General features: G+C 45.9%; 1 long non-coding RNA gene across 1 annotated transcript; it reads right to left on the bottom strand.

Moving 5' to 3' along the window:
- Positions 1-26,663, bottom strand: LOC117057032. The gene is made up of 3 exons (XR_004427782.1): positions 26,472-26,663; positions 21,559-21,676; positions 1-129 (listed from the first exon to the last, which is right to left on the bottom strand). It is a non-coding gene; the product is annotated as an uncharacterized LOC117057032 (long non-coding RNA).
- Positions 26,664-27,359: the final 696 nt, after the last annotated feature.

The raw sequence follows: 27,359 nt of genomic DNA, 5'->3' as shown, positions 1-27,359 counted from the left end.
CAGAATTAGCAAGTCATTGCGGAGCTGAAAGCCACTTTCGGAACTGGGAAATCCATTTGCCTTCAGGCTCCTGAGGTTGATCTAATGCATACTGTGGAAATAGCCTTGGTAATAGAAGAAGGCTTTTGCCTGGAAAGAGCAAAAGAGGACATAGGTCTTCCTGCAGCTTTGGAAACACCTGGATGGTGTTGGTTTTGTGGATCATTCCAGTCTGGCATTTGACCTGGATATGGCACTAAGAGAGTATTTGTTAAGGTTGTGCAGCAACCACAAGATTTCCCTTATATCTGTAGTGTTTGGAAGCAGCCCAATCTGTTTCAGATCTGCTCTGTGTCACTCAAATTCAATTCATTATTTGGGTCCAAACCTGATCTACTAACTCCAAAGCTCTGTTTAACTCCCATTGACTATAATGGAGAGTCTATTGATTTCACACAAGTGAATGAAATTTGCAGGCAAAGGCGCCTTCAAGAGAAGATTAAGCTTTTCAAATTTCAGGCAGATCAAATGTGGAGGTTGATCAATGCTGCACAAAACTTCTAAAGTTTATTTTTTAAAAAAAGAAAAAGGATAAAGTGTCTATATTTTCCCCCTCTCTGCCAGAACTGGATGTAGATTACACCCCTTATGAGAGAATAAAGTCTGCCAAATGTCAGAAAAATAGGTGTAGCAGTTTTCCTGAAGGCAGCTCTGTTTAGGGAAGTTTTTAATCTGCGATATTTCAATGTATTTTAATATTTGTTGGAGGCCACCCAGAGTGGCTGGGGGGACCCAGCCAGATGGGCAGGGTACAAATAGTAAAATTATTTATTATTATTATTATTATTCCTGCAAGAACAGACTTTACCATTTTGGGAAGGGAAAACAGAAACCTGCTGTTTCCTCTCTTAATTTGTTTTCTTTTTTGTGGGCAATGAGTTTGAAAGTTGGGGAGACAAGGGACGTGCACCCCTGGGTAAGAAACCTACTAAAGTTCAAATAATTCCTGGGGCTATTGTGCTAGGTTGCTTTTTCAAGAGAACTTCTTTATAAAAAGTGGGGCAGAATCACAGTTTGTTCTCACTGCACCTCTCTTCCTGAGAGAACCCTCTGCTAAGCAGATATGGGAGAGAGAAAACACTGTGATTTCAAATTGTTTGACTGCTGAATTGGAGCAAACAGCAATCCGAGGAAAATTTGATCGCCGTTTGCTCCAATTCAGCAGTAAAACACTGGCTTTCCCAGAGAAAGTGTGGGACAAAAAACAAAAAACCCTGTTCAAACTGCACTTTAAAGCCTAGAGCTGTGCCTAGAAAAATGCCACAAAAGGAAGTCTGTTTGAAAGAAGTGGACCACTACAATAATTTAATCCGTCTGCTTACTCCCTGCTCTCATAGCTAAAATTCAGAGAATGATGACCACATGCAGAACAGCTGTTTGTTTATTTCAACAACCCTCCTTCAAATCGCTGTGATTGGAGTGGCCTCGGAAAATAACACATTCTGATTAAAAAAAATAGACCTGCTTATCAAAGCAAAAGATTCACAAACTCTTTTCCACTCTCAGGCTACACATTTTTCTCCAGGCTGCTTGGTTTCCGTTACTCAGAAAAGAAAAGGGGTGCTGTTTTTGTGAAAACCATGGCTATGTTGCAACTCGTAAGCATAGGGGGTCCCTAATCTTCTTCAAGATTCCCTGCCCTCAAATGAATCCTGACCCGGGACTTAGTGTAAGGCCAGTTCTTCCTGGTTCTCCAAGCTGAGAAACAACATCTCATTAATTCCAATAGGCTTCCTCTGAATATGACTAGCATTAGAGGCAATGCTATACTTTTACTGCAGTTAGTTTGGGAAATCTGCCCCCCGCCCCCAACTGACTGGTGTACCCATTCGTTCTCTGTCGTGTTTAAGAAATGGGGTTGGGAGAGGCAGCAATACAAAATTATGCTAAATCTTAAGACACAAGCATAGACTAAGCTTCTGCATGCATTGACAAACAAGCATAATGGCATACATTTGCATTTCCCGTGCGGGTGGGGGAGACTTTCTTAGTGGGGGGAACTCTGTTGTATACAGGAGAGATTATCACACCTATGTCGTTTTATGATTAATACGACCTTTACCTAGCCTTTAAAAAAATCATTGAATTAATGAAGGACACAGATTTCTAATGAATTGGATAAACAAATATACAGAGAATAAAGGATCCTGCATGTAATAATCCTCAGTGACAATTTATGCATTTTCATAAGCAGCATCCATACCCCCAATATTTATTTTATAGTGCCTCGCTGTATCATGAAGACATAGTCCAATTAGCATTTAAATAGAAATTAGGACATCACATGTGGGCTCTGTTACTTCACCAAAAGAAAAAGAAAGAAAAAGAAAGTGTTTCAAGTTTGGTTGCTTCATATTGTTTCAGTCATTTGAAAAAGGACCTAACAGTGACCTGAATATAAGCTTTCCTGGAATTCAGATGGAAAACTTAATATTTGGGAATGCAAATGTTGCATCAAATAAGCCCAGTGGGGCATGGTTGAAGCCCCACTTGATAGTATTCCTCAAACACCTGAAGGACTGTTACACGGAAAAGGGAAAAGACTCCAGTGGGCAGAATTAGATCTAAGCGACTTCAGTTAAGAACAAATGAGTACTGCTGGATCAGGCCGGTAGCCTATCTCATCCAGCATCCTGTTCTCACAGTGGTCTACCAGATACCTATGGGAAACACACAAGAAGAACTTGAGTGCAACAACATTCTCCTCGCAATGATCAGTAAACATCAGTTATAGCTAACTGAGTGCAGTCCATGGTTGGTGGGTCAGTGCCTTATTTGGCCTAATAGACCTTCTTCTTCTTTGGCAATCACTCGTAGCCGAGTAAGATTGTCTTCCATGAACACAATTTTAACAGTGAGTCTGTAAGTGACTGTGGAGGCCAATTCTGGATCCACATGACCTTCCACAGTGGGGATGTAGGTTTCCGGGCAGGAGTTGATCTGGGTGAGGGTTTGCCAAGCGTACCTTCCTCTTAGCACGTTTCTCCCTTTCATCCTGAGTTTTAACGTTTTCAGTTCCATGACACCTTTGGTAAAGGCTGCTCTCCAATTGGAGCGCTCGCAGGCTGGTGTTTCCCAGTTGTCGGTGTTTATACTATTTTATTTTATTTTTTTTAGATTTGCCTTGAGAGAGTCTTTAAACCTCTTTTGCTGACCACCAGCATTACACTTTCCATTTTGAAGTTCGGAATAGAGTAGTTGCTTTGGAAGACGATAATCAACCTTCATGGGCAATGAGCTCTGTTGGACCAGATCAAGACTCATCCAGTCCAGCATCCTGTTCTCACAATGGAAAAACCAGATGGCCATGGAAAGCTCCGAAGCACAACAATACTCTCCCCTCAATGATCAGCAATGGTGGATTGACTTCCAAGAAGAACATCTTGCCCACATCTACTGATCATTTCATGTCTACTTAGTGCCTTGTATGAACTGAATATGTGCCCTGAAGAACTTTCCAGAAACATTTCCAGTGCACAAGGCCCTGTAGGATGGATTGAAAGGAGAAAGGGGGAAGAAAGTGAAGACGACATCAGGCACCTGTTTTCAGCCCTGTGAAGCAGATTGACGAGCATCATGCTTAAGAACATAAAAGCATAAGAATAAGCCAACTGGATCAAGTCAAAGGCCCATCTAGTCCAGCATCTTGTTCCCACAGTGGCTTACCAGGTGTCCCCAGGAAGCCCACAAACAGAACCAGAGGAGAACATTGCTCTCCTACCTGCAACTCCCAACAACTGGTACTCAGAGGTATCCAACAGTGGAGGTGGAATGGAAGGATAGCTTTCAGTTGAACATTAGGACATATGGGGAAAGTGTGCAAATATGCTGGGGGAAAGAACACAGAAGAATGCATTGTATATGGGGAGATTGCTTGCAAATGAAATGCTTGCATATGAGGTTAAATTTGCACTAAAGGGCTGGTGAATTCTCATGATCTGCATGCAGCAGATTGCTGCGGAAATGTGAAGAACTGAATTTAAGATGGTAAAACTGAGAGAACTGGAATTGAGAGATTCTTCTAAATCGCAACCAGAGGTGAGAAGCTTTGTATGTGTTATTGCAGGGCTGGGGAAACTGTGACCCTTCAAATGTTGCTGGACTACCACTCCCATCATCCCTGACTGTGGACCACACTGGCTGGGGATGATAGGATCTGGAGTACAACATGTGCATGACCACTAGATCCCTACCTATACTTGAATGTGGTGTTTAAAAACAAACAAACAAACCTTTGAAAGGAGGAATCTTAATTTCTGCAATGTGCTTTGACACGCACACAGTGAGACTGGTTGCACATCAAATAAAACCCACAGTTTTCTTCTTCCATTTTCTCCTATAAATATCAATAACCCAGCAATTACTGTATAATATAACAAATGATCTGACAGCCGCACCCAGACCCTGCCAATAATAGCAGGCTCATTGTCTTCCACACATGAAAAAAACACCCTGGGTTAATTATAATTGCCACTGACATGAAGTTGAAGGATCAGAATGTGCAAGCCAATGACAACATCGCTGTAATATCAAAGAGGCTAATCTTTTCTTGGTTGATCACAAGCTGAACATGAAACAGAAGTGCAATATGACTGCTAAAAATCAGAAATCCAATCTTCTAGCTCAGCGGTATAGCATCTGCTTTGTACGCAGGTTCAGTCCCCAGCATCTCCAGAAAAATCCTGAAGAGCTTCTGCCAGTCAGTGTAGACAACATTGAAGCAGATGGACCAATGGTTTCACTCATTTAAAAGAGAACCTCCCCATCTGGCACTTTTTGAAACAATGCAAGAGCTGAAACACAGCCATCCCTTAAAATCGAACTTCTCCGAATTTTGCGATGCGCAAAATGTTTATAAAAATCCCCATCTTAAGGGAAAGTGTGCATAAAATATATTAGTGGGTGGAATAGATTATATTGGAGGAAACTGGGGAAAATACGTGCCTTAATCAAAACTGCATTTAAAAATGTATTTATTAGGAGAAATTTTCACTACTGATGAATTTTCATGAGGACTTTAAAAAAAATAATAATCAGAAATTGCTGTAGAAACGTGAAGAACTGAAGACTGGAAGAATGAAAAACTGAGATAACTGAAATGGACAGATCTATCATCCATATCTGCCAGGGGTGCTATAGTTCAAGAATCTGGAACTGAGTCAGTAGTTGGACTCAGAGACTTCCATGGTGTCATCCAACTATATGTTCTGAAGTCCCTCTCCTCAAACCTCAAACCTAAGCTGAAATAGCCTCAATGAAACCTGCACCAGGATCTGTAGTTTGGTGTTCATATCAAATTACCCAGGCTCTACTCCTTTCTGATTGCTAAATATTTCCATTGAAGCTGAGGGATACATTATGATGTCACCTTCTGCCTTTCCCCTAGCATTATGGTCATGGGACATGTTGGAATTATGAGTGCCCTATGGATGCAATAAAGTGAGAGGACTGCTGACAAGGTAACTTTTACTATCTGTAATAAGGCATAGCATCCATTCAACAGATGAAAACTTCAGAAGCAATCATCAGTGCCATTTGCCAGAGAGAGAGAGAGAGAGAGAGAAGAAGAAGAAGAAGAAGAAGAAGAAGAAGAAGAAGAAGAAGAAGAAGAAGAAGAAGGGGGAGGGGAGGGGAGGGGAGGGGGAGGAGGAGGAGGAGGAGGAGGAGGAGGAGGAGGAGGAGGAAGAAGAAGAAGAAGAAGAAGAAGAAGAAGAAGAAGAAGAAGAAGAAGAGGGAGGGGAGGGGAGGGGTGGAGGAGGAGGAGGAGGAGGAGGAAGAAGAAGAAGAAGAAGAAGAAGAAGAAGAAGAAGAAGAAGAAGAAGAAGAAGAAGAAGAAGACTGTCAACAGATACAGGTACATGCTCAGTGTGATTCTATGCAACTGGTAACTCAGAGGTTCAATCCAGTTTCCAGTGGCTTCCTGTCTTGTAAGGGTGGTTCACACATTTTTGCTCTCACAAGTCAAAACCCTTTCCCGACATGCTCAAAATACCAGCATTCTGTTGCTTTCTACTCCTGTCACGAATAACTTCATCCCAGGGATACACATGCAGATACTGCACGACACATTCTGTACACTGAAAATAATAATAATAATAATAATAATAATAATAATACTGGAAGAATCAGGAGATACCAACAGTGGAAGAACGGCAACTGAAAATGATAGACTTTATGGAACTTGCGCGACCAGAGGGAGGAAACGGTGCAGGAAGATTGGAAGAAATTTAAAGTTTATTTGAAAAAAAATACTGTAATGTTTGAAATTTTTGAAATTCTAGGGAAGTAACTAGAGGTTTCTGGTATAAAACAGGGTAATTGGGATTTTAATAAATGATCAAAAGAAATTATATTGGATAATAAAATAATAGGTATTTAAATATGTTGATGAATTTATGATAAATTATGAAACTGCATAAAGAAGAAAGGTAATGAAACCCAGGAAGGGGAGGTCGGGGGAAGTCACCCATAGGTGTTAAAAGAAAATAATAATAATAATAATAATAATAATAATAATAATAATAATATGTGTGGGGATAACCAGCATCTGGGACGACCAGTAATTCCCGGAGTTCCTGCTCCCACTGGCCGTGAAAGGGTCCGCTGGTTATGAACCTGAAGGTCGTGAGATTGTTGTTGGAAGTTCTGAAGGTTTCCGAAGGTTTCTGAAGGTTCCGGAGGTTCCGGAGTTTTCCGGATAGGAAAGATAGGCAGAACTAAAGAAGCGGCCAAAACTAAGAAGGCCAAATAAACTTTTAGAAATAAAATGAAATAAATACTAAGAGACTGCAGTCAATGGTGAAGTTGCGCTCTACTGCTCTGTGTGGCTTGGTTTCTCTTTCGGTTTCTCTCTTGGCTTGTCTCGCACGGATGTTCTCTCTTGGCTTGTCTCGCGCACTCTCCACACAGCTACAGAGAGCAGGGGCCATTTATTAGAAAACTGAACATCGTCACAACGTTAACAATAACCAATCACAACGTTGTATCTGGGTGAGTTTCTGGGCGGGAAACTCCTAACTGGCCATTACTGAGGCTGTTTTTGGTGCGCTTTGCTACCAGCGCGGAGGGATCCAGACAGCAAACCTCTGCCGGATCTCCTTGCCTTCCGTGCGGTGCGCGGAAGGTTACCTTAAAGTGGACAGGTGCAGGAGCACCTGAAAACGTATTCCCACAAATATGTTTGCTCCACTGCTGCTTTTCTGTGACATGAGGCATGACAGTGGGAGATAGAGGCAGTTTTCTCTTTTTTTTTCCTCACCAGCCAAAAAAAGGATGCAAAGCAATGGTGGAGAAACTAGGAGGGGTGTGTGTACAAAAACAGGTCCTAGCAGTTGCTTTTCCATGAGTTTAAGATCACCTCTTTTATCCAACATACCACAAGCAACTCCCTCATTCATTAAGGTTAGTTCATTTGAGCAGGACAGGTCAAACTGGCAGGATTTGATGAATTACTTATTAATTATCTCAGCAGCCACAAAATGGCTCCCCTACAGAGACCCTGGATTGGTTCATAGCTCCCGAGGGATGCACAGAATTTTTTTAAAGCACTGGACACATTCTGGATACACTCTCAAGCCCTCCAGTTTGCCCAGGGGAAAAAAAATGGTGAAATATACAATTGAATGGTGTTGTTGCTGTCTCATTCCAGAGTTTGCCCACATATATGGAAACATATGTAAATGTAAAAATGTAACATAGAAGTAGCTGTGCCAATTGAAGTATAGCTAAAGGGGGAACTATACGCGAAAGACTGAAACCCACACTGAGACGCCTCTTTTTTTCCCTCACCATGGTTGCAGGGGGAAAGCCTTCCTTATTAACCTTTCTGTCATCATTAAAAGTATTCATTGCCTTTCTCCATTTTATTTTTCCCTTTCAATCGGTGCTCAAGCCACATTACTCGCGATCATACAATTTCACAGCATGGCTACATCCAGATTTTTAAAAAATGGCACGCTGAAAGGAGAATGAGCTTAATGTTGTCATGGCAGCTCCTGATAATTCAGCTGTAGCTCTGAAAGAGGCTTCAGGCCCTCGTGTGATGGGAGCCGCAGTGAGCTTCCTAGGACTAATGGAAAACCAACCTCCCAGTATGGCAGAAACACATAGAAATCGTGGCAGGGATGTCCCTTCATCACTAGACCTGGGCTGACATTTGGCACTGTCCTGGGTAGATCCGATGCTGGGTTTCCCTAGCAGCAACCAAAGGGCTACGAACTATGTCCCCCCCCCCGCCATGTATTTCTTTTAGTCGTGCCTAGCTATGTGGGTGGCGCTGTGGGTTAAACCACAGAGCCTAGGGCTTGCTGATCAGAAAGTCAGCGGTTCGAATCCCCGCGACGGGGTGAGCTCCCATTGCTCGGTCCCAGCTCCTGCCCACCTAGCAGTTCGAAAGCACGTCAAAGTGCAAGTAGATAAATAGGTACCGCTCCAGTGGGAAGGTAAACAGCGTTTCTGTGCGCTGCTCTGGTTCGCCAGAAGCAGCTTTGTCATGCTGGCCACATGACCCGGAAGCTGTACACCAGCTCCCTCGGCCAGTAACGCGAGATGAGCGCCGCAACCCCAGAGTCAGACACGACTGGACCTAATGGTCAGGGCTACCTTTTCCTTTACCTAGCTATGTAGCAATATGCTATATGTGTCTGTTTAAACTCTGATCAGCTGCATATGTGCCTTGCTCTGTTTGTTCTCGCTTTGCGTTAATAAACTGGCGTAAGTGCAATCTCACTATCCGCCCATCATTTTGCCAAAATGTAGTTATCCAAACATAAAGAATTATGCCCAAACTTTGCTACACAAACTGCAAATTCATATATCTGAACAACCAAAGCTTTACCACTCCTTACTTTCTTAGTCGTTTGTGCTTTGCTGGATGAGCGCAGTCATTTTCAGGCAGAAACCATGCAGGGAGAGAGAGAGACCAGACAAATCAGAAAGCAGGAGACACAAGACAAATCAGTTTTTCCACTGTCCTTCTTTTTGCTGGTTGGCTGCAGCCATTTCAGGAAGTGGAAGGAGAGGGGAAAGAGATCAGACAAATCACCGATTAGAAACGTTCCCGTAGGAATCAATGGAAATCACAGACTCATTATATGAACACTCGCCTAGCGAACAATTTCTAGGGAATATATTATGCTCAGTAAGCAAGACTGGCGTGCACAGCATTCGAATCCATAAAATAATAACTTCCCTAGCCTGGCCTTAGTGGAACATTTGGCAACAGGGATGGGATTGTTGGCATCCCAGCCCCTGAACATATCCAAAATGCTTAGGGGAAAGTGTGCTTATCTCCTTTGATCTCTTTGCTGCTTTTTTTCCTGTAAAATAAATAATTACAGCCACCCACAAGCAGCTGGCTAGCACATGGGATTCCTGTTGAAATATGTGTTGAAAACAAAGCACACCCCTCTGGGAGCGATGGATCTTGGTGGTGTGCCATTGATCTCAGTGGGGAATTGTACATACATTTTAAAACAAATTCTAACAGCACTTGGAAAAAAAAGTTTATTTCCACCTGAAAATAACAGCACATCATAAGGACCCATCACTCCCAGAGGGACTTCCCCCTGCCCCCCCCCCCCAGCATGTGTGGCAGCAAGAAAGCTGCACAGTTGCTCACTGTTTGTAGGCAGATGAGATTGCTTTTTAAAAAATAATGAAGAGCAGACAGAGAGAGGCAGCGTTTCGGCACTGCATATGCGCCCCACAAGTTATCTTGCGAATCCGGAAGGTATGGAGATTAACAAGGCCCACACTGTAAATGCAGAGACAGGGGTGACGTTGTGGAGGAGGAAGAACTGGGGGGTGGAGCTAGCTGAAAAAGCCTAGCTCAGGCCCCAGGGAGAAACCCCTTGAGGTTCTCAGGTAAGGGTTTCTGCAGCAAATTTGCCCCCACAATAGCAGGGGCAGCATTCTGCGTCATACCTACCTTTGCAATGCAGAATTAAGTCTATCAAGCTGGAAATAATAATAATAAGTGTGGTGTAGTGGTTAAGAGCGGTAGACTCATAATCTGGGGAACCGGGTTCGCGTCTCCGCTCCTCCACATGCAGCTGCTGGGTGACCTTGGCCTAGTCACACTTCTTTGAAGTCTCTCAGCCCCACTCACCTCACAGAGTGTTTGTTGTGGGGGAGGAAGGGAAAGGAGAATGTTAGCCGCTTTGAGACTCCTTCGGGTAGTGATAAAGCGGGATATCAAATCCAAACTCTTCTTCTTATTTATTTATTTATACCCCGCCCATCTGGCCGGGTCTCCCCAGCCACTACTGGTGGCTTCCAAAAGGATATTAAAAACACATTAAAACATCAGTCGTTAAATACTTCCCTAAACAGGGCTGCCTTCTAAACGTCTGATAGTTGTTTATTTTCTTGACATCTGATGGGAGGGCATTCCACAGGGCGGGCGCTACTACCGAGACGGCCCTCTGCCAGGTTCCCTGTTACCTCCCTTCTCGCAGGGAGGGAACCGCCAGAAGGCCCTTGGTGCGGGACCTCAGTGTCACATCATCATTGCAATTCTATCCCATCTTTTTCTCCAAAGAACTCAAGGTGGTGTGCATGTTTCTCCCCCTCTTCATGTAAGGTAAAAAGTAAAGGTAAAGGACTCCTGGACGGTTAAGTCCAGTCAAAGGCGACTATGGGGTTGCAGCACTCATCTCGCTTCAAGCCAAGGGAGCCAGCGTTTGTCCGCAGACAGCTTTCCGGGTCATGTGGCCAGCATGACTAAACCACTTCTGGTGCAACAGAACACTGTGGCAAGTACCAGAGTGCACAGAAATGCTGTTTACCTTCCCACCACAGCGGTACCTATTTATCTACTTGCACTGGCATGCTTTCAAACTGCTAGGTTGGCAGGAGCTGGGACAGAGCAACAGGAGCTGACCCCGTTGCGGGGATTCAAACCACCAACCTTCTGATCGGCAAGCCCAAGAAGCTCAGTGGTTTAGACCACAGCACCACCTGCATCATTTCATCCCCACAACTACCCAATGAAGTAGGTTAGAATGAGAGGCAGTGACTGCAGAGGTGGATTTAGGAGAGCATGACGGCTTTGGTCGCACTGGGTGTGGAGCCTTGGGGGTGCCGCAATTTTGATGTAGAATGGAAGGTGCGAGGCGGGGGGCACAGAATTTTGGCTTTGCACAGGGCACCCCTGAAATTTGACACCCCAAGGTCTGCCCCTGGTGACTGACCCCAGGTCACCCAGTGAGTTTCATGGCTGAGCGGGGATTTGAACCCACACATCCCAGGTCCTCATCTGACACTCTAACCCAGAGCTTTCCAAACTGTGTTTTGCAACACATTAGTGTGTCGGCTGCAGTGTGTAGGTGTGTCAAGCAAACGCTCCCCATGCTCCTTCCAGGGCTGGAAAGGGGTTAGTTCAGTGTTTTTCAACCTTTTTGGGGCAAAGGCACACTTGTTTCATGAAAAAAATCACGAGGCACACCACCATTAGAAAATGTTAAAAAAATTAACTCTGTGCCTATATTGACTATATATAAAGTAATTCTCTTGAATAGGAATCAAATAAACACAAAGAAAGTATGTTATAATTACTTTATTATGAAATAATAGTAAGTAAACAGAAATATGAAAAATTATAAAATACTTTATTCAGTGCACAACCAGGGCCTGTTTGGCTGAACACAAAGCTGATATTCTGGCTGGAATCGAAGAAAGGCACACACGTAGCTCTTCGCCAACAGCTCTCAGTCTCTCTCTGTATTTAGTTTTTATAGCAATCATGCTTGAAAAGCTCATCTCACACAGATATGTAGTTATCTTCAAACACTTTCATTCAGACCCAGTTCAGTTTCCTGCTATCATTTTCAAGCGACAAATAGTTCCTTGCAACCCCAAAGCTTACCCACTTTCTGCCACATCCGCTGGTCCACTGAGGCTGTAGTCCTATGCCCTGTCTCCTGGGAATAAGCCCCACTGAAAACAGTGAGGTTTATATCCAAGTAAACATGCACAGGATTGCTACATCGCAAAATAGACCATCTGGCCAGTTCTGGGTCCTATCAGTCATTTTCAAATCCAAACCCAACCTCATTGTGAGGAAGTAAAATATGAGGGAAATGGAAGGTAACCACAAACATGTAGGGCTGAGAGGAGGACTTTGCAGATGGGCACATGCCTCTGGTGTATCTCTCCATCACCACCTCACAGAAATAATATGTGCTTCGAAGTTTCCCCTCAGTTCAATATTCTGTCTGTTCTGGGCAAGGAGAATGTTTTTGAAACTATGCATTCCCCTCAATATTTAACAATAGGCAATGAGCACATCTAAAAGAACAATCACGTTTTAAAGACTTCAAACTCTGAAGGATAAATAAGTTACAAGTCCTTCTACCTCAAGTGCCCTCTCTTATCGTGCAGAGTCTAGGTCTGGAAAGTTGGGGGGGGGGTCCATGTGGCATGAAAAGTCCAGCACTCTGCAGACTTCAGACCACAACTGGGTTAGTGGCATACACACACACACAAAAATTAAGCACTCACTGCCAAGGGCAGACCGGCCCTCTCCGAGGATAGGGCACTTGCCCAGAGGTCAGCTCAAGCGGGCGAGAGGCCCCTTCAGACGTTTCCGCCAACAGGCTTGCACCCTGAGCCAAGGGGTGTCATGTGACGATGGGGTCAACTTCGGGAGGTAGATTCCGAGGGGTTACTTTAATGCAAAAGAGCCCTTTCGGATTCGCGGACCCAGAGTTGCCTCTCCCACGCCCCGTCCTGGCACCCCGGATCGCCCCCCTCACGTACCCCCACCCAGCCACCCATAAATGGCAGGCAGAAAAGGCAGTCGCGCCCCCACCCGCAGGCACCGACCCCCGGCAGCTGCGAGAGCCTGGTCGCGCTCGAAAGGCGCCTGGGCTTCCGAGAGCGCCGCTTTCCTCGCGGGTCCCGCGGAGCCGGAGAAAGCAGCGCCGCAGCCCGAGCGGATCAGGCGCCGCCGCCGCGCGGCTCACCTTTCATCGCGGCGATCACCAAGCACAGCATTTGGCGGCAGCGGCTGCGCTCTCGGGGCTCGCTGTGCGCCTCCTGCACACTCACGGGGCAGCGTCCGCCTCTTCAGCAGGCGCCTGCCAGCAGCCCCGACCGGCCCTCTCTGCTTCAGCAGCAATTTTTCCCACGGCACACCAGGCAACATCTCGCGGCACACTAGTGTGCCGCGGAACAGTGGTTGAAAAACACTGGGTTAGTTTAACCTCCGGTTTCCTAGTAAAACTGAATTACTATGTCGTGAAATGATGGAAAACTGAATTACTCTGTCTCAAAATCATAGAATCTTAGAGTTGGAATGAACCCAAGTGTCATCTAGTCCAACCCCCTACGATGCAGGAATCTCAGCTAAAGCATGTCTAAAAAGTGTGTCACCAACATGGAAAGTTTGGAAAGCTCTGTTCTGCTCTAACCACTACATCACACAGTCTGGCTTTGAAATACTGAATAGCGAAATAAGTGGGCGCGCACACGCACGCACACCCAGATTTCCTTGCTTGCTGTGTGAAAAAGTACATTCCTGACCTTTTACTCTGTTTGTGGGCTTTCCACAGGCATCTGGTTGCTCTCTGTGAGAAACGAATGTTGGGCCAAATGGGCCTTTGTTCTTATGTTCATATTTTAGCATTTAGCCTTTGGAAAACTTTTGCTGCTTTGATGGAAGAGAGAAACTGCCCCATTGTTAAACAGAGGCAGTTTATTCAAATTTGCATCATCTAATTGGCCCCCCAAAAAGCAATCAAATGCCTTCATGCCGGGCTCTCAGTTTGGGGGAAAGATGTTCCCACATTACTTTGGCAGCGCTGACGCTTTACAACATTTGTCTTCAGTAATGGGCTGTTTGCCTTTAAAAAGCATTGACAATTTTTGCAGGGTTTACACGTACCCAGCTGCAGTGATGATCTTTCCTCACTGCTTTATTTGCCATTTGAATAGGTCACGTCTTGATGAGCTATGTTTGATTTGCGGACCGCAAAACTGCAGGCTAGCTCTTCTTGCCTGTTTGCATATTTCTCCGGAAGCCATGTCCAGAGAGCAAATACCTAATTAACACCTCCATATTTTTTTTGCAACGTGCTATGGTGCTGGCATCTATCAAACGGCAGCAAGTTTTCACTTGTGGCAATGATAATGCGAAGGGGGAGGGAGGAAGTGTTCCTTTTCTCTTCTCGAGAGTTATTTAGTTCTGACCTGAATTGAAAAGAAAGCATTTGCATTGCACAGCAGCCCTATTCGGGCATTATACTCAAGAGTAAATAGGATACAAGAGCAGGGAGAGAGTGTGAGCTCTGCCCCCCCATCACCATTTCTGTCACCTTTCATTAGGGGTGTAAGAAGGCAGGGGCAAACTTTGGTCTTTAAAATTCCAGCAGCACCCTATGCAAGGCCAGATTTTGACACTTCCTTCCACCTCTCACCTTCCATTCTGCGCATGCACTATGTCATAGTTGTGACGCCCTGCGGCGCACTCCTCGGCTCACTGCCCAGCGCAGAAAAACCAGTCGCGCTGCCCTAAATCTGCCTCTGAAGAAGGCTTTGATTTATATTTCGTCCCGTGTTTGTCACACACAGCACTGTTTCTCTTCCGCTGCAGTTCGGCTTCTCCCAAAAAGTATGTTGCTAGTCTTGCAATGCAATGCAAATTGGGGGGGGGGAGACCGTAATCAATGGCATAGTGTTGTGCAGGCATAGGCAAACTCGGCCCTCCAGATGTTTTGGGACTACAACTCCCATCATCCCTGACCACTGGTCCTGTTAACTAGGGTTGATGGGAGATGTAGTCCCAAAACATCTGAAGGGCCGGGTTTGCCTATGCCTGGTGTTGTGTATCGTTTGGATGAATGAAAGCAAGCGCAGTGAATAAACACCAGTTGTATTCGCTGGGATGATTTCTGTTCTGAACACGGGACAATCTATTAAACACCAGCAATTTCTGTTCCTGTTTTCATTAGAATTCTCCAGACGACCCTACCCTCCATGAATTGATGGTATTCCATGGGCAAATATGTCAGTTTCGGTTTCCCTCAGGTTTCATCCACACTATACATTTAAAGCAGTATTGTACCATTTTTAACAGCCAAGTCTTCCCGCAAAGAATCATGGGAAGTGTAGTTTATCAAGGGTTCAGAGAGTTGTTAGGAGAACTCTACTCCCCTCTGAGAGCTACGGTTGCTAGAGTTCCTTGGGAAGAGGGATTTATTGTCAAACCATTCTGGAAATTGTGTTTTTGTTTAATGGGAACTATAGGAAGTGTAGAATCATAGAATCATAGACTTGGAAGGGAACTCAAGCGTCATCTAGTCCAACCCCCTCCAATGCAGGAATCTTTTGCCCAACATGGAGCTTGAACCCACAACCTTGAGATTAAGAGCCTCATGCTCTGCCAACTGAGCTACCACCGGCTTATTGCAATTTACCAAGGGTGCAGAGAGTTGTTAGGAGACCCCGCCCTATATTCCTCACGGAGGTACAATTCCCAGAGTTCCCTGGGAGCTGATTATTAAACTACTCTGGGAATTGCAGCTTGCCTCAGGTTTTCAAAGCAGAGGGGAGCTGGTTTGAGGGGAAATGCATCAGACAGGAGTATTTCGCAAGACACTAAAAGGTAAAGGACTCCTGACAATTAAGTCCAGTCACAGACGACTCTGGGGTTCTGGCGCTCATCTCGCTTTACAGGCAAGGGAGCTAGCATTTGTCCACAGACAGTTTTTCCAGGTCATGTGGCTAGCATGACAAAGCTGCTTCTGGCGCAACAGAACACTGAAACCAGAGCAGTGCACAGAAATGCCGTTTACCTTCCCGCCACAGTGGTACCTATTTATCTACTTGCACTTTTTGGCGTGCTTTCGAACTGCTAGGTTGGCAGGAGCTGGAACAGAACAATGGGAGCTCACCCCATCGTGGGGATTTGAACCACCAAGCCAGTGTGGTGTAGTGGTTAAGAGCGGTCAACTCATAATCTGGTGAACCGGATTCGCGTCTCCGCTCCTCCACAGGCAGCTGCTGGGTGACCTTGGGCTAGTCACACTTCTTTGAAGTCTCTCAGCCCCACTCACCTCACAGAGTGTTTGTTGTGAGGGAGGAAGGGAAAGGAGAATGTTAGCCGCTTTGAGACTCCTTCGGGTAGTGATAAAGCGGGATATCAAATCCAAACTACTCTTCTTCTTCTTCTTCTTCTTCTTCTTCTTCTTCTTCTTCTTCTTCTCAGCAAGCCCAAGAGCCGCAGAGGTTTAGACCACAGCGCCACCTGCATCCCTCTCAAGATGCTACAGGATAGCTATGGGTTGTGGCCAAGGGATGGTGGCTTTAAACATCAACAGTGGGAGTGCACTGGCGCCCTTGGGATAATCAGAGTCAGCAGTGGCAGGGTGGGGTGGGGTGGGGTGGGGAGTATCACCTTTCCAAACCCTGAAATGCAGAGCAAGACTGGAGCCCACCTACAATTTGTGCCCTTTCGGTCTCTTGGTGTCTCTCCTCACCTACTTCTCCTGCTCCTGGATACCAGTCAGTGACAGGCATGCTTTTCAACTGGGGTGGGGGTGGGGAACAGCACATAAACAGGGCAATTGTGAGTGACAGATTCAATCTCATTCGTGAGATATTTTCCGGGGAGATCAGGAGCCGCTGCTGACGGCTTGTCAAGAGACTCAGTGGATATTAAAGCTCGACTACTTTAATGAAGAAACTACAGAGGATTTGCCTGTTGCAGCCTTTTGGAGCTGCCTGGGTGACATTAAGTGGCATGATGGCCTCACCAGAGTGACAAACATTTAGATTTTCAAAAATAGCATTTCAAGGCTCATGCAGCTACTCCAGCTTTGCTAACATCCCTGGCCCTGCCTTTTATCACGTCCTGCCCTGCTCAGTGCTGTTAACATGCACATGTGAGCGTGCGATTCTGATGATAGATAGATAGGCAGATAGTAATGAAAGGCATCAAGCAGCCCTTCTGACTAGTTCGTTGTGGATTGCGGTAGTATTTATTGCAGTGACTAACCAAACAGAAATTTTAAATTCTTACAGCTCAGCTTCCGCCTTTATCAGCCGCTGTGATGAAAAAATGATGCTGTTCTGAGCATTCCATCCTCAAAGCTCTGTAGCTGCCACCTTCGAAACAACATCATTTTTATCAGAGTACGAAGGCAGAAGCTGAAATGTTTTGCTAGAAGAGTTTAAAATATCTGGGTTTCTGTTCCGTGTGTGTATGAACAGTGACCAGCAAAACAACATATTTAAACAGTTTAACTGGCTAGGGATGGACAAATCTATCCATTTCAGTTTCTCTCGGTTTCTCATTTTTCCTGTTCAGATGCCCATGTTTCCACATCAGTTTGCATTTTAAACAACCATTAGCATTTTGAAGTTCTTCTGATATACACATTCAGTACGTTAGTTCCACTTTGCTGCATTCTTCACCCTTGTCCGTGGCTATTTTTGTACAAATTACTTGGCTGGAGAACTGAATTGCAAAATTCAGAGAAGTGAAAATGTTAAAGGATAGCTGTATTATCAGCTTGTGCGTTGCTCTGTAAAGTGTGGATTACATAGGCCCACCTTTAAACTGAGTTAAACCCATCTTTACATGCAGTACAGGTGTGTTTGTTTTCCAGATCACAGTCAGAGATAGGTAAAGGGTAAAGGTAAAAGGACCCCTGACCATTAGGTCCAGTCGTGTCCGACTCTGGGGTTGTGGCGCTCATCTCGCTTTACTGGCTGAGGGAGCTGGCGTTTGTCTGCAGACAGCTTTCGGGTCATGTGGCCAGCATGACTAAGCCACTTCTGGAGAACCAGAGCAGCGCACAGAAATGCCGTTTACCTTCCCACCAGAGTGATACCTATTTATCTACTTGCACTTTGACGTGCTTTTGAACTGCTAGGTGGGCAGGAGGTGGGACAGAACAACGGGAGCTCACCCCATCACAGGGATTCGAACTGCGGACCTTCTGATCAGCAAGCCCTAGGCTCTGTGGTTTAGATCACAGCGCCACCTGCGTCCCTGTCAGAGATACACTTCACTTTTAGGCAGGCATACACATGTATTTTCTTGAGTCCTCAGAACGATGTTATAAGAGTGAGATAGCCAACTTCATACTCCTCCCATTATCCCACGCTACACTTTGCCCCATCAGTCTAGATTCGGGGATGGGATCATAGCCTTTGGGCAATGGGAATGCTTCTAAGTCTTCCCTGCCCCTTAGGGCCGGTTTAAGGGCATCATGTGTCCCTTCCAACTCCAGGATTCAAAAAGTGTAGCCAGTTCAGACATAAATAACTCTTGAGTTCAATGGGACTTGCTCCTGGATAAGTGTGCACAGGATTATGGCCTTAATGTGTAAAGGTAAAAAGGTAAAGGGCCGCTGGATGGTTAAGTTCAGTCAAAGGTGACTATGGGGTTGTGGAGCTCATCTCGCTTTCAGACCAAGGGACCCAGAGTTTGTCTACAGACAGCTTTCCAGGTCAGGTGGCCAGCAAGACTAAACCACTTCTGGCACAACGGAACACCATGACGGAAACCAGAGCACACAGAAACGCTGTTTACCTTCCCGCCGCAGTGGTACCTATTTATCTATTTCCACTGGAGTGCTTTCATACTGTTAGGATGGCAGGAGCTGGGACAGAGCAATGGGAGCTCATCCCATCATGAGGAATTGAACCACCAACCTTCTGATCAGCTAGCCCAAGAGGCTCAGTGGTTTAAACCACAGCGCCACCCGCTCGCCTACTTAATGTCTACAGAATGTCATGAACCATGACCAAAGTGGGGTTGGGAAACCTTAGGCCCCAGGGGCCTACTTGGCCTCTCTCCAGGCCACACCCTCACCAGCCCTGCTTTGTACCCTCCTTGAATGTTTTTGCCTGGCTTGAAATGTGCCCTTGAACCTTGCTGGCCTGGATGGAGAGCAGAGAAGCTACTGTGCAAAGCTAAACATTTATGCATCAAACTAGGCCCACCACTGGCCCTTGGAAGGTTGACGAGACAGAAATGTGGCCCTTGGGCTGATGAGGATCCTCCACCCCCAGGCTAAGATCATAAGGCACTCAGGTTGAGAATGCCATTTCTGGATAGGTGGGAAAGTGACTACCCTTCAAGTTGCCCGATGTAGCTTTGATTTTTTGATTTATATCCTTACCACGATGGTACCTCCTTTTAAGCGGTGATGAATATTTACCAACAACAAATGCACTTGATTTTGAAGCCCCGGAGGCCATGGTTCAATTTGCAGAAGTACCTACTTTCCATGTGATTAGTCTAACTTTATTCATTCACTTCCCACGGGACCACGAGCTTCCCCAGAGATACTGGATCGCTATGCAACATTTGCATAGCCAACATATGCCAGCAAAATCAGAAGTGACAAGGTTGCAGATTAAATTCTTAATGATTTATATCAGGGTTTCTGTGTTCTTTTAAAGAAAAAAGAGAAAGAAAAAAGGGAATAGGCTTCCGTTAAGAAGCGGCCTCTTTTCTCCCCAGTCTATAGAATGCAAACGTATAGACAGAAGAGTCCATAGGTTCCTCTTTACAAAGCCAGCGTTGAGAATTGTAGGCTGATGAAACGGCCCCACAAGCTGTCTTATTGGACATCCTTGGAGATCTGAAGGACATATGCAGTGGACAGAGCAACCTTGGGTTTTATCTAGCTAAGTTCTACTCAGAGTAAACCTGTTGAAATTCATGCACACCCATTAGTCCTATGTCCATCGATTTCTCCTAAAGATTATATAGTTACTTATCTCCTTGGTATCTGATGGGAGGGTGTTCCACAGATGTTCCACTACTGAGAAGGCCCTCTGCTTGGTTCCCTGTAGCTTCACTTCTCACAGTGAGGGAACCACCAGACAGCCCTTGCAGAGGGATGGCAGTGTCTGGGCTGGATGATAATGGGGAGACACTCCTTAAGGGCCATTTAGGGCTTTAAAGGTTAACACCAACACTTTGAATTGTGCTTGGAAACGTACTGGGAGCCAAGGTAGATCCTTTAGGGCCAGTGTTATATGGTCCTGGCTCTCAGTCACCAGTCTAGCTGCCATATTCTGGATTAGTTGTAGTTTTCAAGTCACCTTTAAAGGTAGCCCCATGTAGCGCGCAAAGCAGTAGTCCAAGCGGGAGATAACCAGGGCATGCACTCTGGCATGGCAATGCACAGGTAGATAGGGTCTCAGCTGGCATAGCAGATGGAGCTGGTAGACAGCCACCCTGGATGCAGAATTAACTTGTGCCTCCATGGGCAGCTGTGAGTCCAAAATGACTCCCAGTGTAATGGCTTGGTCTCTCCCACAGACGCGAGGCAACTCCAGCAGTCAATTATTTCAGATTTATTGCTCAAACAAACACATCATGATGGAGCTCAGCTACTCAGCATCGTCATCCAAGGCAGCAGTTGCCGGGAATGAGCTCCACCCCCTTTCCCCCCAACAAGAAAACCTCCACTTCCGCTTTCTTTCCTTTTTGTGCCTGGAGAGCCTACTAGTCTTTGGAGAGGCTATATCCGGTCTCCCCAAGTCTGAGTCAGTGCTTGAGCTGACAGGCTCTATTTTCCACTCCTACTCTCCCTTCTTTGATCTCTGTGCTCAGAGATCAAGTTAGGGCTGCAACCTGCCTCCTCCTCGGTTCTGCATTCCAGCCTTATCTCTTCTCCCTGCCTGCCAGCATTCCCATTCTCTGCCAGTGAAGGGAGGTAGCTGACTCCCAGGCAGCACACCTGGTCCTTCTGGGGCACAGTTACTCCACGCAGGACTAGGGAGTTGTGTTAATCATGGTGCTTAACTAGTCCACCAAAGCTGTTGCCTAGACAAAGGGAATGGGGAGGCAAGCTTGCTCTCATATATTCTATCCCCACAGATACAGGATCCCAAGAACTGGAGGGGACTCGGGGGCATCATCCAAACTGGCCTCCCCAACTCTTAACAATATATGCATGGTACAAGTGGGTCATTGGCACTTGCAAAGCTCTGTGCCTTTGCCTGACTGGTCTGACTCCAAACCAGGCAGGCAAAAGAAAGTGGGTCACATCAGGTGACTGACAGGTAGGTGGCCCTGCTGACCCCTCAAAACTTGCCCCTCCATTAGGCAAAGGACAGCTGTGCTGAAACCAATCCGAATCTGACAAAAAATCCCCAACGGCAACCTCTGCATTTATCTTGTTTGTTTACGAGACATGTCCTCTTTGTAGGTGGGAATTTGTATGAGGGAAAGCGGCAATTGTGCCATCCATCCTTTACTTTGGTGCAACCCAGATGTGTTGAACTCTGTTTCCAAGTGCTAAAGCAGCGAAAAGTGTTGCTCTGCTTTTTCTCCCCTCCCCAATCAATTGACTAAAATAACAAGATGATTAAAACAGTAGAGGGGGCTGAAAGAAGAACTATTTAAGGGTGCGAGAAGCAGGCGGTGAAATATATCAGGAGCATAAATTCACGGGAAAGGGAGAATTCATCTCTGTAGCATTAATGACCCAGAGAACTAGCAGTGGTTTAGAGGGACACGACATTTGCATGCACAACGTACTTAAGATAAGTTACCGCTGTTTGCTTTGGGGCTGTTCTTCTTCCAAACACAACGCACTTGTCAACATAAACAGAGAGAGAAAGGGAAGGCCACGGCCCAATGGCTCCTTTCCTGTTTTGCAATTCACATATCCTAACAGCAAGAAGAAAATGCATTCAGACTCAGATGACAGTAGCTGAACAGTAAAGATCAATGGAGTGGAAGAGCAGTGAACATAACCTGAATTAATGAACACGTTGGCTGATTGTTAAAAGGTGTAGATGAGACAAATGGCAGCAGGCAACCTGGTCAATAGGTATTGGTTTTAGTTGCTGGTGTGGCTCAAGCCACGGCACCCACAGTATTGTCTCTGAGCAATAGCCATTGATCTGGTGGGATGCAGGGTGTTCTTTGAGCTTCCTCAAAGTTGCTTGCAATGCAAAGCACAATTGATTATCAGTTTCACAGTCCTCCTGGAAATGCATCACAATTTTGGTGCAAATTTCTAATAAACACAGCTTTGTATGAAACTTCCCCAATGTATTCATTTGGGCAAAGCAATTCCCCTAATATAATTCATCTTTGCATGTTGCTTGCAATGATGTAGATATGCATTTTGTACACGTCACTTGGCTGGACCACATTGTTGCACAACCTGGAGAAGTGCAATAGTCGAAGGATGGCGTATTGTTTCAGGAAGTGCCAATTTGGTTGGTTGGTTGGCCTTTAAATACAAAGCAAACCAAATAAATTTTCTACCCCATCCCAACTTCTGAGTAAATGCGTCTAGGCTTCGGTTGCACAGGATATTCCCCGTGGTCGGCCATTGTGAGAACAGGATGCTCAACTGGATGGGTCGTTGACCTGATCCAGCAGGTTCTTCTAATGTTCTTATGCTCCCTTCTTTTCCATATTGCAGGTGCTGCTGTGCAGACATGTCCCTCAACTAGAAAGAATCGCTTGATCCTTAAAGGTCTTATTTTTCTGCGCCATTCTTTGCTCAGACTCTTCTGCTGCAGCAGAAAATCCTTAGAAGTGCTTCTTAGGCATGAGCAAACAACAAAGAGTCCTCCTCATCCCTTTTGAAAAAGAAGTAGAATCCTCTAATTTTTTTCCATGACCGTATTGCTCTTGTCATCTTAAATATGGAACATGCCCACCTGTCTCCCTCCCTCCCTCCCTCCCTCTCTCTCTCTCTCTCTCTTCCCCTCTCCATTGCTGGATGTTACATCCAGGCATGGTTAAAGACAGAGAATATCTTTCTAATCCCCTGACATCCGACCGAGACCTCCATTCTGTCAAAAATGGTTACTAGCATCTACTGTTCTAAGAAGGTTGAATTGACTGCTGTTGCTTCAAGATGTTTTGTACACAGCTGGAGCACTTTTCAGGACTGAAATGCCAAGTCAAGGGGGACGGAAAAAGAGAGAGGCTCAACCAAGCGTGAAAAGAGATCCCAGAACAAGGACTTCATCATCTGCAGACGGAAGGAGAGGCGGAGAAAAGAAAATGTCCTTAACACCTGGTTTCAGACAACTTTTTTCTTATTGTGAGTACTGAAGAGGTATATAAATGGGAAAACCAACATGAAGCATACGACTTGGGTTGTAAGAACCTAAGAAGTTGCCTACTGGATCAGGCCAATGGAGCTAGCCAGATGCCTGTGGGAAACCCAAAGTCAGGAGCCAAGCACAAGAGCACTCTCTCTCCCTGTGGCTTCCAGCAACTGAGAAACGGCTAGGAGCCTAAGAACGTAAGAATAGCCTGCAGGATCAGGCTGAAGGCACATCGAGTCCAGCATCCTATTTTCACAATGGCCAACCAGATGCCCATGGGAAACCAGCAAGCAGGACCTGAGCACAAGAGCACAGGTGTGTTATTGCCTCCAACCAAAGAGGCAAAGCATAGCCATTGTGGAGCGTCTCCACCCCCATTGTTCAACCCGGACACTGAGGTCCAGCTCCAAGGGCCTTCTGGCGGTTCCCTCACTGCGAGAAGTGAGGTTACACGGAACCAGGCAGAGGGCCTTCTCAGTAGTGGTGTCCGCCCTGTGGAACTCCCTCCCATCAGATGTCAAGGAAATAAACAACCATCTGACTTTTAGAAGACATCTGAAGGCAGCCCTGTTCGGGGAAGTTTTTAATGTTTGATGTTTTGTGTGTTTAGACCTTTTACCCTCCCCAAATAAATTCAGATGGGAGACAAATATTTGGTTTGGTTTTTGGCAGAAATTAGGCCACAACTTTATTGATTACAATCAAGTGAGTGGTTGCATAGGTTCTGGTTCCACTAGCTCCCTGCACCGTTGCAGGCAGACCTGTCCCGGAGCCACGTTCGTAGGACAGCCAAGGATGAACACCAGCGACAGCTGTTGGGAGGAGTACCAATCAGCTGCCCTGATGTCCCCTGGACTTGGGTGGGGGCAGGACCCCATTCAGGGAACGCCAAACCAATGAGTCCCTGGATTCCTTTACCGGAATATCCTGCATTTGCATAGGTGTGGCCACATCACATGCCATGCCTATCACCTGAACCAGAGCCTATCCACAACTTACAAGTTGTGGCGATTTGCTACGCGGCAGGCGAAACCCAAATGGCACCAGCCAATCAGCCAAATGGGGAAAATTCCTGCCATGCCCCTGCCCCAACGGCAGACGACACACGGCGGCATAGCAAGGTCAAGCGCAAGCCCTAAATATAGGGAGAGGAGGGCGGGTGTTCCTATGTGAAAGCCCCAAAGAGTAGTAGCCTCACATGGGCTTAAATAGGTTCAGCGTTTTATGGAGGACACGCTTTATTGTGTTTTTAATATTCTGTTGGGAGCCATCCAGAGTGGCTGGGGAAACCCAGCCAGATGGGCGGGGTATAAATAATAAATTATTACGATATTGTTATTATTGTGGCTAGTATGCACTGATGTCTTGGCATCCTCCATGAATTTGTCTTTTCCTCTTTTAAAGCCAACCAAGTTGGTGACTATCACTGCCTGTTGTGGGAGGGAGCCCCATAGTTTTAGCTATGTCCTGTGAAGTTAAAAGGATATCGATTTTTTAATATAGAAGTATTTGTGTACTGCTATAATATTTAACACACACGCACACACAGCGGATTGCAGCAGTAGAAACATCAAACCATACAATAAAACCACAAACAGTTAAAGGAAATAAATAAATTTGTCAAATTGCTGACTACGGTCCCATTTTCTGCAGAATAGTTGCATGGCAATACCCCACCCCTCCCGTGGTGAAATAAAGACTCAGGACACAATAAGTAAGGTTAATGGGCGTAGAAAGGCCACAACTTTATTGGTTACGGATGTTGAGCGGTATTGGCCCAGTCATTGGATCCAACCGACTATATCTGACTCCAGTCCGTTGTGCTGGGAGTCCGGGAAGGGTTAACCACCGACAGGGGAGCCCTGTTGCTGCACATCAACTAGGAACTCACCCTGGGGCCACCGATGGGGGTGTGCCTTAGGCCCTCACCTTCCACAGCTTCGGACAGGGCCACGCCCCCCCAAACTCCTTTAACGGAATACCCTTCAGCATTTTGGGGGGGTGATGGCCCAACCTCCCCCCCCCACCTTCAGCCTTCCAGAGATAACCCAATGCCTAACCGCCAAAACCAAAGTTGTGACGAATTGCTATGGGGTAGGCGAAAACCACCAGGCCATAGCCAATTTGCCAAGTGGGAAAATTCCTACCAGGCCCTTCATTGGCGACCAACCAAGGTCCATAGCAAGGTCAGGAGAAACCTGCCTAAAGGGTGGGTGGGTGGGTGGGTGGGAGCAGGAAGCAAGAGATTGAGCCCCGGCCGCGGGCTTGCTTAAACACAGCAAGCAACGCCACCAGAGCGACCAGGTTGGTCGCTCAGAGCAGCACTGTGCCCGGGGCTCAACCAATGGCTCAGGGGATGGCAGCCATCCCCTGAGCATGTGAAGGGCTCATGGCGCCTGCAAACCCCCCCCCCTTTGCTATGGGCGGAAGGGGCTTTTTAAAAAGACTATGAAAAAAAATCAAGGGTTGTATCCCACACTGCATGGACAGAGTTCCACTTGCACCAAAGCCCCTTCCCTTCCTCCTCTTCTCCCTTCTGTGTGCCCCAAAAGCCCGCTCTGCAGGGTCCCCCAACCCTCTTGAGCACATTTTGAAGTTGCAAAAGAGACTGTGGGAGGGAGGAAATGACAGGGATGTTCCATTGTTCGTGGCATGAGCAGAACAGCAGCAGTGGATACAACCATGCACACTTTCCCTCAAGAAACATCCTCACATGAACTTTTTTAAAGCTGAACCCACCTTGCAAATTTCAGGGAAGTGTGCAATCTGCTTGATAACTGTGTTCTGAGCTGCGTATAAGTCCAAGTGCTGCAAATGAGGTCAGTTCCCTTTAAAATGTGGACCAAATTCTCCATTCCTAGCAGAAGCATAGGGCTCGGCTGGCAATTAACAGCTCTTTCACTCTTTGGGGAGTTGGAATGCAGCGAACCTCTCATTTCCATTCAGGAGAAAATGAAACACCAACTTCAGCTGCTATCATCAAATCACAGTTTGAAAAGTCTTCATTTGGGGGGGGGGAGCACCGGACGCCGAGAGACTGCTTAATTGAAAAAGTTCATTTCTAATGAAAATGGGAGGTTACAAATGCTTGGACTTTATGTAGACTTGATCATTTGAGTCTGTATTAATAAGTGGAGATTCATTTTAATGCAGCCAAGCACATAATTGGCATCGAGCTCTTTAAGAACCGCAAGCTACGCTATGATTGGAATCCTTAATAGTTTTAATCTTTTTGGGGGGGGGACAGGAGAGTGGGGAGGAATAGATGTTTTTCATAATTTGCATTTTTAAATTAGGTTACTATTAGATAGCTTGGACTAATTATAAACTGCTTGGATTTTATTGAGCCCGATGAGATCCAGTGGCCAGTGACAAATCTTTGCAAGCCTTACCTTACATCCTCCTGTAATTATTCCTCAGTCATCCAAGACTGTGGCGCAGAGATGAATGGGCTTTTCGGGAGGCTGCTGTGCCTTGAATAATCAGAAGAGGGCAACAAGGTCAATTACTGTTTCCTTTCGCCCCACCTCTGCTGCATGTAAATCAGTTTACTCACAGCCCTGGCAGGGCTTTGATAACATTTATCCCCGACGCCTTTATCTCGCCCGTTCCAGGCGCTCGCGAGAGGCACACAAAAGCAATTCCCTAGCAGAAATGTGCTGAATGGCATAAAAGGAACAACATCTGTTGCAAACAAAGAGCTCACACAAGTTCCGCCAAGAGGGAAACTTTCCGTTTTCAAGAGGGAGATTGTCTCCGTCAAAGACCGAACATGCTCATAGCCCCCGGGCTGCGAGGATCAATCGGCGGGAACTGGCTGATTGGCTGCGATGTCGCAAACTCAAGGCATGATGCTTGCCAGTTACCTGAAAGGTTGCCCTCGCTCATATATGCCCGCCCCCTCATCAGAGGCTCTGCTACAAGTGCCTCGCCAAACAAAGTGAGGCAGGGAGAGAGCCTTTTCGGTGGTGGTGTCCCAACGATGGAATAGCTTCCCCAAAGAGATTTGCCTGGTCTTTTCAGCTTCAGGTTTTCATTTATACTGTAGGGATATGTACAGATGCTAGGAGAGGATATATTTATTAGATATTATCCTTTCGTCCTCACGTTTGTGAGCTCAGCAGAGTGCATCCCTTTGCAGTTTAAAAGGAAGCTTAGATAGGCTAGTCTTAGCCTTTAAGAGACTTCAGATTGTCCTCGTACTTTACCCTTTTCTCCCCCTTAAAACAATAATCAAACAGTCTTGTAAAAGATAATATTTATTTATTTATTTATACATA

Source organism: Lacerta agilis, chromosome 13 (genome assembly GCF_009819535.1).
Source record: "Lacerta agilis isolate rLacAgi1 chromosome 13, rLacAgi1.pri, whole genome shotgun sequence".
NCBI classification, from domain to species: Eukaryota; Metazoa; Chordata; class Lepidosauria; order Squamata; family Lacertidae; genus Lacerta; species Lacerta agilis.
The sequence above is the reverse complement of the archived record's forward strand: the minus strand, read 5'-3'. Positions and strand labels throughout refer to the sequence as shown.